The sequence below is a fragment of the Tauraco erythrolophus genome, chromosome 1 (genome assembly GCF_009769465.1).
Source record: "Tauraco erythrolophus isolate bTauEry1 chromosome 1, bTauEry1.pri, whole genome shotgun sequence".
In the NCBI taxonomy this organism is placed as follows: domain Eukaryota; kingdom Metazoa; phylum Chordata; class Aves; order Musophagiformes; family Musophagidae; genus Tauraco; species Tauraco erythrolophus.
The window spans coordinates 100,775,286-100,787,339 of NC_141465.1; positions in this window are offsets into that span (position 1 = coordinate 100,775,286).

The window sequence follows — 12,054 nt, forward strand, 5'->3', positions numbered from 1 at the left end:
TCTTCAAGAAGGAAATCTTAAAGGAGTAGGAGCAGGCTGTCTCCATGTGCTGAAAGATAAGCCAGGAGGGAAGAAGACTGGTTTGGCTGAACAGAGAACTTTGACTGGAACTCAGGGAAAAAAAAAGGGAGTTTATAGTCTCTGGAAGAAGGGGCAGGCCACTCAGGAGGACTACAAGGATGTCATGAGGTTATGCAGGAAGAAAATTTGAAGGACCAAAGCCCAACCGGAACTTAATCTCTCTTCTGCTGTAAAAGACAATAAAAAAGGTTTCTATAAATACATTAGCAACAGAAGGAAGGCTAAGGAGAATCTCCATCCTTTATTGGATGTGGGGGGGAAACATAGCGACAAAAGATGAGAAGACTGAGGTACTTAATGCCTTCTTTGCCTCAGTCTTTAATACTAAGACCAGTTTTTCTCCAGGTAACCAGCCCCTGAGCTGGAAGACAAGGAAGGGGAACAGAATGAAGCCCCCATAATCCAAGGGGAAATGGTCAGTGACCTGCTACACCACTTAGACACACACAAGTCTATAGAGCTGGCTGGGATCCACCCAAGTGTACTGAGGGACCTAGTGAAAGCTCACCGAGCCACTTTCCATCATTTATCAGCAGTCTTGACAAAGCAAGGAGGTCCCAGTTGGCTGGAAGTTACCAAATGTGATGCCCATCTATAAGAAGGGCCAGAAGGAGGATTCAAGGAACTACAGGCCTGTCAGTCTGACCCTGGTGCCAGAGAAGATCATAGAGCAGATCATGTTGAGTGCCATCACATGGCATGTATAGGACAACCAGGTGATCAGGTCCAGTCAGCATGGGTTTAGGAAAGACAGGTCCTGTTTGACTGACTGGATCTCCTTCTATAACAAGGTGATCTGCTTAGTGGATAAGGGAAAGGCTGTGGATGTTGTCTACCTAGACCTGAGGAAAGCCTTTGACACCATTTCCCACAGTGTTCTCCTGGAGAAACTGGCTGCTCATGGCTTGGAGGGGCATGTGCTTTGCTGGGTAAAAAAATGGCTGGATGGCTGGGCCCAAAGAGTGGTGGTGCATGGAGTCAAATCCAGTTGGTGGCCAGTCACAAGTGATGTTCCCCAGGGCTCAATACAGGGGCCAGTTCTGTTTAAAATTATCTGGATGAGGGGATCGAGTGCACCCTCAGTAAGTTTGCAGACAACACCAAGTTGGACAGAAGTGTTGAATTGCTAGAGGGTGGGAAGGCTCTACAGAGGGATCCGGACAGGCTAGATCGATGGGTCAAGGCCAACTGTATGAAATTCAACAAAGCTAAGTGCTAGGTCCTGCACTTGGATCTCAACAACCCCAAGCAACACTACAGGCTTTGGGAAGAGTGGCTGGAAAGCTGCCCAGAGGAAAAGGACTTGGGAGTATTTGGTTGACAGCCAGCTGAACATCAGCCAGCAGAGTGCCCGGGTGGCCAAGAAGGCAAATAACATCCTGGTTTGTATGAGAAATAATGCGGCCAGCAGGACTGGGGAAGTGATTGTTCCCCTGTACTCAGCACTGGTGACGCTGCACCTCAAATACTGTGTTCAGTTTTAGGCTCCTCACTACAAAAAAGATACTGAGGTGCTGGAGCACGTCTTAAGAAAAGTAACACTAAAGCTAGTGAAGGTTCTAGAACACAAGTCTTATGAGGAGTGGTTGAGGGAAATGGGGTTGTTTATCCTGGAGAAAAGGAAGCTCAGGGAAGAACTTATCACTCACTGCAACTACCTGAAAGGTGGCTGTAGTGAGGTGAGTGTCTGTCTCTTCTCCCAAGTAACAAGCAATAGGACAAGAGGAAATGATCTCAAGTTGCACCAGGGGAGGTTTACGTCAGCTATTGGGAAAAATTTCTTCACCAAAAGAGTTATCAAGCATTGGAACCGACTGCCCAGGGAAGTGATTCAGTCACCATCCCTGGAGGTATTAAGAAGATGTGTAGATGTGACGCTTAGGTACATGGTTTAGTGGTAGAGTTGGCAGTGCTAGTTTAACGGTTGGACTTGATGATCTTAAAGGTCTCTTCCAGCCTAAATGATTGTGTGATTCTAACTATCCCTAGAAATGATCTAGGAGGATGATACTTGTCATAGACAATGACTGTGTCAGGGATGGTTGTGATGATTTAGCAATATAGATGCTGAGCTTCTTGGAAGCTCACGAAAATTCCCAGGCAGTGTTTTCTTCACCACTACATGGTGAAGTTGGGGACTTCAACTGTCCTGATATCTGCTGGAAGGCCTACTCAGCCAGCATCCACAGTCCAGGAGGTTCCTTCAGTGCGTTGATGATAACTTCCTGATGCAAATGGTGGATGAGCCTGCTAGGAGAGGAGCGCTGCTGGATCATCATCGGGTGGATGATCTACTTAGCGATATGGTTTAATGGGGATTAGGGATGGTTGGACTCGATGATCTCTAAGGTCTTTTCCAACCTAGAAATCTATGAATCTATGAATCTATGAATCTTATTCTCACTAATAAGGAGGGTCTGGTTAAAGCGCTGAAGGTTGAGGGTAGCCTTGGTTGTAGTGACCTTGAAATGGTGGCGTTCAGGATCTCATGTGACAGGAAGAGAATACCTAGCAGAACTAGAACCCTGGACTTCAGTAGGGCCAACTTTGATCTTTTCAAACAAATGCTAGGAGAAATCCCATGAGACAGAGTACTAGAAGGTAAAGGGGCCCAAGATAGTTGGTTAGCCTTCAAGGACCTCTTCTTCTGAGCTCAAGACCGGTGCATACTGACAGGTAGGAAGTCAAGAAAGGGCATCAAGAGACCTGCATGGTTAAATGGGGAACTGCTGGGCAAGTGGAAAAAAAGAGTGTACAGATCATGGAAGGAGGGGCAGGCCACTTGGGAGGAATATAGGTCTGCTGTCAGAGGATGTAGAGAGTCACCTAGGAAAGCTAAGACCTCCTTGGAATTAAACCTTGCAAGAAAGGTCAGGGACAACAGAAAGAGCTTCTTCAAATACACTGCAGATAAAACTAACACTAGAGGCAATGTAGGCCCACTGGTGAATGAGGAGGGTGCCCTGGTGACAGAGGATAAGAAGAAAACAGAGTTACTGAATTCCTTCTTTGCCTCAGTCTATACTGCTGGAGGCTATCCTGATGAGCCCCGGAACCCTGAGGCTCCTGAGGAAGTCAGGACAGAGGACGAGTCTACCCTGGTTGATGAGGACATGGTTAGGGACCAATTAAGCAACCTGGCCATCCATAAATCCATGGGTCCTGATGAGATGCACCCACGGGTGCTGAGGGAGCTGGCGGATGTCATTGCCAGGCCACTCGCCATCATCTTTGCTAAATTGTGGGAAATGGCAGAGGTGCCTGAGGACTGGAGGAAAGCAAATGTCACTCCGGTCTTCAAAAAGGGCAAGAAGGAAGACCCAGGTAACTATAGACCAGTCAGCCTCACCTCCATGCCTGGAAAGATAATGGAACAACTTATCCTTGGTACTGTCTCTAGGCATATCAAGGATAAGAGGGTCATTAGGGGCAGTCAACATGGCTTCACTAAGGGGAAGTCGTGCTTGACAAACCTGATAACCTTTTATGAGGACATCACCCAGAGGGTGGATGATGGTAGAGCATTGGATGTGGTCTACCTTGACTTCAGTAAAGCATTTAACACAGTCTCCCACTACATCCTCACAGCTAAACTGAGGAAGCATGGTCTGGATGATCGGGTAGTGAGGTGGCTTGTGAACTGGCTGAAGGATAGAAGCCAGAGAGTAGTGGTCAATGGGACAGAGTCCACTTGGAGGCCTGTATCCAGTGGAGTCCCTCAAGGGTCGGGTACTGGGACCAGTATTGTTCAACATATTCATCAGTGACTTGGATGAGGAAATAGAGTGCATGGTCAGCAAGTTTGCTGATGACACTAAACTGGGAGGAGTGGCTGACACACCTGAAGGCTGTGCTGCCATTCAGAGAGACCTGGACAGGCTGGAGAGTTGGGCGGGGAGAAATGTAATGAAATACAACAAGGGCAAGTGTAGAGTCTTGATCTGGGTAAGAACAACCCCATGTACCAGTACAAGTTGGGGACTGAACTGTTGGGGAACAGCACAGGGGAAAGGGACCTGGGGGTCCTGGTGGACAGCAGGATGACCATGAGCCAGCAACGTGCCCTTGTGGCCAAGAAGGCCAATGGCATCCTGGGGTGTATTAGAAGGGGTGTGGTTAGTAGGTCAGGAGAGGTTCTCCTCCCCCTCTACTCTGCCCTGGTGAGGCCGCATCTGGAATATTGTGTCCAGTTCTGGGCCCCTCAGTTCAAGAAGGACAAGGAACTACTTGAGAGGGTCCAGCACAGGGCCACAAAGATGATTAAGGGTGTGGAGCATCTCCCTTATGAGGAAAGGCTGAGGCAGCTGGGTCTCTTTAGCTTGGAGGAGAGGAGACTGAAGGAGGACCTCATGAATGTTTATAAATATGTAAAGGGTGACTGTCATGGGGATGGAGCCAGGCTCTTCTCAGTGGCATCCAATGATAGGTCAAGGGGAAATGGATATAAGCTGGAACACAGGAGGTTCCGCTTCAACATGAGGAAGAACTTCCTCCCAGTAAGGGTAACAGAACACTGGAACAGGCTGCCTAGAGAGGTTGTGGAGTCTCCTTCTCTGGAGATGTTCAAAACCTGCTTGAACGCGTTCTTGTGTGATTTGATCTAGGTGGTCCTGCTCAGGCAGGGGGCTTGGACTAGATGATCCTTTGAGGTCCCTTCCAACCCCTAACATTCTGTGATTCTGTGATTCTGTAATACATATGCACTCTGTAAGGATCAGGTATCTAAACCACAGCTTTCAAGTCTCTTACCTTTAAGTACTTACATCTGTGATTGGCTCAAGCCCTCAATTGTTGTAATTAACAAATGCTCCTTATTCTTCACGTCAGTTAAAAATATGTTATTGCTGCATTTTATTTGAGGCAGTCAAACCTCTCATAATTAATAACCTAATATATAAGCTATTTACATGGCTTATCAATGAAAGGCCTGATCCTGTGGATACAGTTATAATAGGGTGTCTTATAGTAAAGCAACTTTACTGCCAGCTAAATTGAGTGCTGCTTGATGGAATTGCATCTCCCTATGCCAAGAAGGGATTTAGTTAATAGTCTGTGAAGAAAAACTCTGTCCTCTGAAGCAAAGGAAAGCATCTCTCAGGTTCACCAGGAGCTGTACTAGGCCCTTCTCGTCTGGGAATCATTAATTGCTTACCCCCTGAAACAATGCTCTAGAGAGGCACTTGAAAATGTACAAGAAAATTTTTTACTGCGAGAGCCCAAAACCTGAGGTCTGTGCAGTCACTTAGTTTTTCTTCCTGTACAGGTAAAACTAAGCAGCTAAGATCAGTCAGCACTAAACAATTTTGCAATTTACTTTCTTTTCGCTTCTTCAGGTGAAACCCACTGCAGTATGACGTATGCAGTTTCCCACTGACAGCTACATAGTGAACTCCTGTACCTCTACATGGAGCATGAACTGTAGCTGCTGTCAATTCACCTTCAGTGTCAGGCTATTTCCTTTCATGTGTTTCTTGTGTTATTTTTTTTTTTTTTTAAGGCAGATTCTCGTAGGAGCAATATCCATAGTGTGAAATTTGGAACTACTTTGCAGCTTCTGAACCTGAACGTAATTTGTAGCCACTCTCCAAAACCATACATAGAAGTAAGATCCAAAAATGCAACAGCTTCTCACCCAGTTCCATGATTTCTTTAATAAAGTTACCTTAATTTGCAGCCCCTGTGGGAGGACCAGTTTTGCTTTTATCATGTACTGGTATAGATGACCCTTGGATGCACTTCAACACTCTTAAATGCAATCACAAGGAAGTCATAGACATTTGGCCAAATAGCTTCTGCTTTTACAGAGTTGCATGAGCCAGAATGGAGGGCTTGGTGGAACAATAATATTCCCACTTAGTTCAAAGGCCAAAACATAACTCAATGTGTTTTATGTTCCAAGGAGAACGTAGGCCCCCTCCGGAAGGATACTGGTGCTCTGGTTACCCGGGACATAGAGAAGGCTGAGTTACTCAATGACTTTTTTGCCTCAGTTTTCACTGATAAAGCCTCTTGTCTTACTGCCCAAGCTGTGGAAAGAACTAGCAGGGACTGTGAGGATGAACCACCGCCCACTGTACTTGAAGAGCAGGTTCGAGAACATCTGAGCAACTCGAAGGTGCACAAGTCCATGGGACCTGATGAGATCCATCCGCGGGTCCTGAAGGAACTGGCGGATGAAGTTGCCAAGCCGCTGGCCATTGTATTTGAGAAGTCGTGGCGGTCTGGCGAGGTCCCCGATGACTGGAAGAGAGGGAACATAATCCCCATATTTAAAAAGGGGAACAAGGAGGACCCGGGCAACTACAGGCTGGTCAGCCTCACCTCTGTGCCTGGCAAGGTCATGGAGCAGATTCTCCTGAGAACCATGCTAAGGCACATGGAGAGCAAGGAGGTGGTGGGAGACAGCCAACATGGCTTCACCAAAGGCAGATCGTGCCTGACCAACTTGGTGGCCTTTTATGATGGGGTGACAGCATCGGTGGACAAGGGTCGACCAATGGATATCATCTACCTGGACTTGTGCAAAGCTTTTGACACTGTCCCACACGACATTCTTCTCTCTAAACTAGAGAGGCATGGGTTTGACGGATGGACCACTCGGTGGATAAGGAATTGGCTCAATGGCCGCACTCAGAGAGTAGTGGTCAACGGCTCGATGTCCAAGTGGAGACCGGTCATGAGTGGCGTCCCTCAGGGGTCCGTGTTGGGCCCGGCCCTCTTCAACATCTTTGTCGGTGACGTGGACAGTGGCATGGAGTGCACCCTCAGCAAGTTCGCCGATGACACCAAGCTGTGTGGTGCCGTCGACACGCTGGAAGGGAGGGATGCCATCCAGAGGGACCTCGACAGGCTGGAGAGGTGAGCCCGTGTCAACCTCATGAAGTTCAACCAGGCCAAATGCAAGGTCCTACATCTGGGTCGTGGCAATCCCAGGCACAAATACAGACTGGGTGGTGAATGGATCGAGAGCAGCCCTGAGGAGAAGGACTTGGGAGTACTGGTGGACGAGAAGCTCAATATGAGCCGGCAATGTGCTCTTGCGGCCCAGAAGGCCAACCGCATCCTGGGCTGCATCAAGAGGAGCGTGGCCAGCAGGTTGAGAGAGGTGATTCTTCCCCTCTACTCTGCCCTCGTGAGACCTCACCTGGAGTACTGCGTCCAGTTCTGGAGCCCCCAACATAAGAAGGACATGGACCAGTTGGAGAGGGTCCAGAGGAGGGCCACGAAGATGATAAGAGGGCTGGAGCACCTTTCCTATGAGGACAGGCTGAAAGAGTTGGGGCTGTTCAGCCTGGAGAAGAGGAGGCTCCGGGGTGACCTCATAGTGGTCTTCCAGTACCTACAGGGGGCCTACAGGAAAGATGGGGAGAGGCTGTTCAGGAGGGCCTGTTGTGATAGGACAAGGGGTAATGGTTTTAAAATAGAGGGAGGTAGATTCAGATTGGATATTAGGAAAAAATTTTTTACCATGAGAGTTGTAGAACACTGGAACAGATTGCCCAGAGAGGTGGTGAATGCTCCATCCCTGGAGACGTTCAAGGCCAGGTTGGACGAGGCCCTGAGCAACCTGATCTAGTTGGAGATATCCCTGTTCCTTGCAGGGGGGTTGGACTAGATGACCTTTGAAGGTCCCTTCCAGCCCTAACCATTCTATGAGTCTATGATTCTATGTTATTTGAAGTAAAACTGATTTTCTAGATCAGAACTTTGTCCTTCACACCTCAAAGTAAATGGGGACATGCCCAATTTTTTCTGCCTTCTTATGCAACTATCTAAATACCCTTTGGGATATGGGCCTAAGAATGGCTATTGCCATGTTTGTTACGTATCTTCCATATCATTCTTTGTACCCCTACTCTGCTCTTCCCTGTGGAAAAAAAAAAAAAAGTTATGAAATGTCCTGTATTAAAGAATGTGTCTCAGATGAACTAGTTAATTTATTCTGAACACTGATGACAGAAAACACAAACTCTTTGCAACTGCCAGCAGACATACAGTAGAAAAATAATGTTTCTGCAGTTATTAAAGACAAAAGTTATTGGTAAGGACAGAAGCTACTAACATCAGTCAAATATCTTCCATACCTTTGTGTGATACATTATTATTATTAAGTTATCAAGCAGTATTTGGGAGAAAATGAGGACCTACATTCTCATTAATTTACTTATTCTGTAGAACCTATTGATATCAACAGGGTTGAAATGTATTTGAGTACTTCATATGCACTTTGAGTTTGAGTTCTCTTTCTAGCAGAAAAAAAAAACAAAATCGTAAGATAAAATAGATATCCCCAGCCTTAATGCGGCCAGCCAGCCATAACCACTTGCTCTGGTCATTGCTAAACATAAGATTGCATATTATTCAGACAGTGGAGTTGCTGACACAAGATGGCATGTGCCTCTTTATTCCCCAAATATCAACCAGAGGGGAGAAAAAAATCTAAATTTTTGAACACTTTAAGACTAGCCATGACAAAATTATTCAGTTTGAGTGACGAAAGTTTTACTATGCCTTGTGGTGATGCCTAGTTACTATATGTTAAACTAATAAACCAATTTGAAATGTGTTAGCTGGTCTGTCTTTGTGGATTTTATCTGTGTCTTCACAAAATGGTTGTCAAACTTGTGAGCAATAGAATGTAAAACTGGATAGTGCTAAAAGTTATTTAGCGATACATGATGGATCTGACACAAGATCAGGGATACTTTTCAGAGAACATGCAAAATCCTCTGACCCATATTATCATTCTCCCAGGGATAGCTACAAGTTCCTCAAAGGGAAAATGAAATCAACTTGGGGATAGACGTATTGGAATCAAGTAGCAAAAGTAAAATATACTAGTAATCTTGATATTATTTACTGTCCAGTATTTAACTAAAGATAGGAACTTTTACTCAGTTTCAATATGTTCTAAACTGCTATTTAGAATTCTCTGCCTCTAAATAAGTGTCAGGTACCATATTACTGGGATTCAAGAAGAAAAAAAATAGCACTTTTAAAATATTGCTGCTGTCAATCTCCATATTTTACCAAAGGCACAAACACTGACAACACGAATTACTTTGTATACTTCCTTTTCACTTTTAGTTATTTTTGTTGATCCATATCTGGAAAAAAAAAAAACCTCCACAAAAAGACAGTGATGATGTTTGCACGGTATAATACTTTCACGGTAATGTGGGGGAAAAAGAGGAAGAATAATGCTGTATTATAATGAAATGATTGTAGGTTGTGATTAGGTAGCTTCTTTCATCCATGAAGCTCAAAGTACACTACAAACATACAATGATCTGGAAATGATATATAACCTATTAAAGTCTATGAGAATAGTTCAAATAGTTCAGTGAGCTTTGGATCAGGATCTTAACAGAGAAATCTGAATTAGAATAGTTTATTTCAGAGTCAAAACAATTTTAAAGCAAATTATTTTGGTTTCATGCACTTAGATAAGTGTACATAACCATGTCTATTGCTTGCCTAAATAGTTTTACTTGTTTCTATAAGTGGCAAAATTGTGTTCAACTATGGTAATAAAATGTTAGACTACTATGTGAACTTGTTTAAATGTATTTGCAGAGGAAGATCTGCTTGGCTTGACTATATTATTCTTAAGATTGTACTGCTACTCTAGTTGCAACTATTTTTGTATGCACTAATCACACGGGAAGTAGCATTTTCAATGGCATAATAAATACTTTCCTAAAACTATTATCACAAGTGTATTCCAGTCTATATAATAATGTTGGATTGATATATGCATTATTATTTCCCATTTTTGTTGTTTTTATTGACAGTATGTTCTTTTCAATGTAAGAGCCTTTCTTACTGCACCCACTCTTTAAGTCACTATTAAATAAGGTATACAAGCTGCATTCATTAGTTAAAGAAATAATAAATTAATTATATATTTTCTGATTAAAGATTGAGTTTCAACATAAATGCTCAGGCTAGCTTTTTTAATAGTATTGCACAAAAGATCCATTTCCAGATTTGATATTCTTAGTTTTGAGAAAATTCAAAATATTTTTATTTTTCCCCTAAAAATAAACTGTTGCAGTGACATCTGCCATCCATTTGTGCTTTTCCACGTTTTGACCAATTTGAAAGGCTTGAAAAATAGAATGGAATTCTTTATTTACAGATAAGAAGATACTCACTGCTTGTGATCAATAGTGTTATATCTAGAGATTCAAGCAGCTCAGTTAGAACCATAACAGGCAGAGTTTATTACTAGTAAATCAATATGATGTTTCTTAGCCATGCATCTCTTTCAAAAATCTGTATAGTATAATGATTATCATTATAAAATAAAGTCCAGTCTCTCTTTTGCTATCTTCTGGTTTTGATCTTGTAAAACTGGGAATTGATTTTCCTAAAAATCAATATTATGTTTCCACCATGTGGCAGACACACCAGTTAGCAACAGCTCCAGGTGCCAGCCCTTGAGTGGGATTGGGAATGAATACATGCTGAGGGAGAAATTGCTCAAAAATTTCAAGATCAACATCTCCAGGCTAAAGAGCTATTTATTTTCTATGCCATGGGTGCAACACCGCAGCCTTCCCTAAGCAAACTTGATGTGCATTTCCCATTGATTTTTCTGTTTTCCTCAGCAGATTTAACCATCAGCAAGAAATATCTCTCATTCGTATGCTGGATTTCCACCAATGTGAATAAATCCTGCTCATCTCACGAGAGAAAGTCAAGGAAAGCAGAAAGCCAGCTGCTGCCCTGAAGAAAAGTTGAAGGTTCATCTACTTTGATAATGACAGTCATACAAAATATCAGACATTTATGCTTTCAGCAATCCTTGTCACAACTTTATTCATTTAGACAGACTTGATGCAAGAAGAGATGTAAAGAATCACTTACTTTTGTACAGGTATTAAAGGGCTATAAGCCTTCATTAGATAGATGAAGACTGATAGCAAATCTAATTGTCTTTAGGCTATGCTGCACCTCTGAGATCTCATCAGTATCTAAATCTGTCATAAAGCATGTTTAACAAAAAGAAAAAGTATTGTCTGTTTGGACAACTTGCTTCATTAAGATACTGTTAGTGACTTCTAATAATGATAGGAGATTTTATCATTGTTATCTTAATTTTTCCTCTTATGAGCCAAGATATCAACTCTTTCATGACACCACCTTTATGAAGATAATTCTAAACAAACCACGCACCAACTGTTTATGTCTCCTAGAGAGAGCCCTTCCAACTGTTCATGTCTTCAGGCAAGTCCCAACAGGGAAGCATAATTGTATTCCCAGTAGTTATTTTCTGAACATGATTCGTGAAGTTTATTCTCAGACTCTAAAAAAAAGATCAAGAGTATTCCCATTATCTGAATTACACAGGGATTTTTCAACACATCTGGAAATTTTATTTCTGTTTTCCTTTCTTTCTCTCTTTGCATTTTTTGGGAAGGGTGTGTGTTCTTAGTATTTTTCAAGAAAAGCTTCACACTTCTGATGAAACAGCAATAACTATGAAATAATAATTTTTAAATTTGAGGATTAAGGCATTATTTTCATGTAAAGAATTAAATCAAAACAGCACAATGTCGTCCCAGCTTTGCCACTAATATTTTGCCTGTGGTAACAGATTTTCCTGTGGTCTCAGCTGCCTTCTAAACAGCCAACATGCATTGCTTCTGCTACATACTTATTTAGCAGATATGAAAGGCTGTCCTGTCACACTGACACATTTGAATTGTTTCGACATCAGTCTTCAAGCAGCATTACCTTGTATATGGCTTTATGATTCTACATGTTTGGGTTGCTATGGAAAGAATGAGCTATCGCAATAAATCTCTCTTTATGGGCAGTAAATTCAAACATGATCAAGTTTTTGAGAATGCAAAAGCTTCATTGGCAAAGATCTCATTCTCCATGCTTTTGGCCATTATGTCATGCCCCATTACCATCTTCACTGCACAGCTTTATAGTTAGCAGTAAGCTTAACTCAGGACTGCA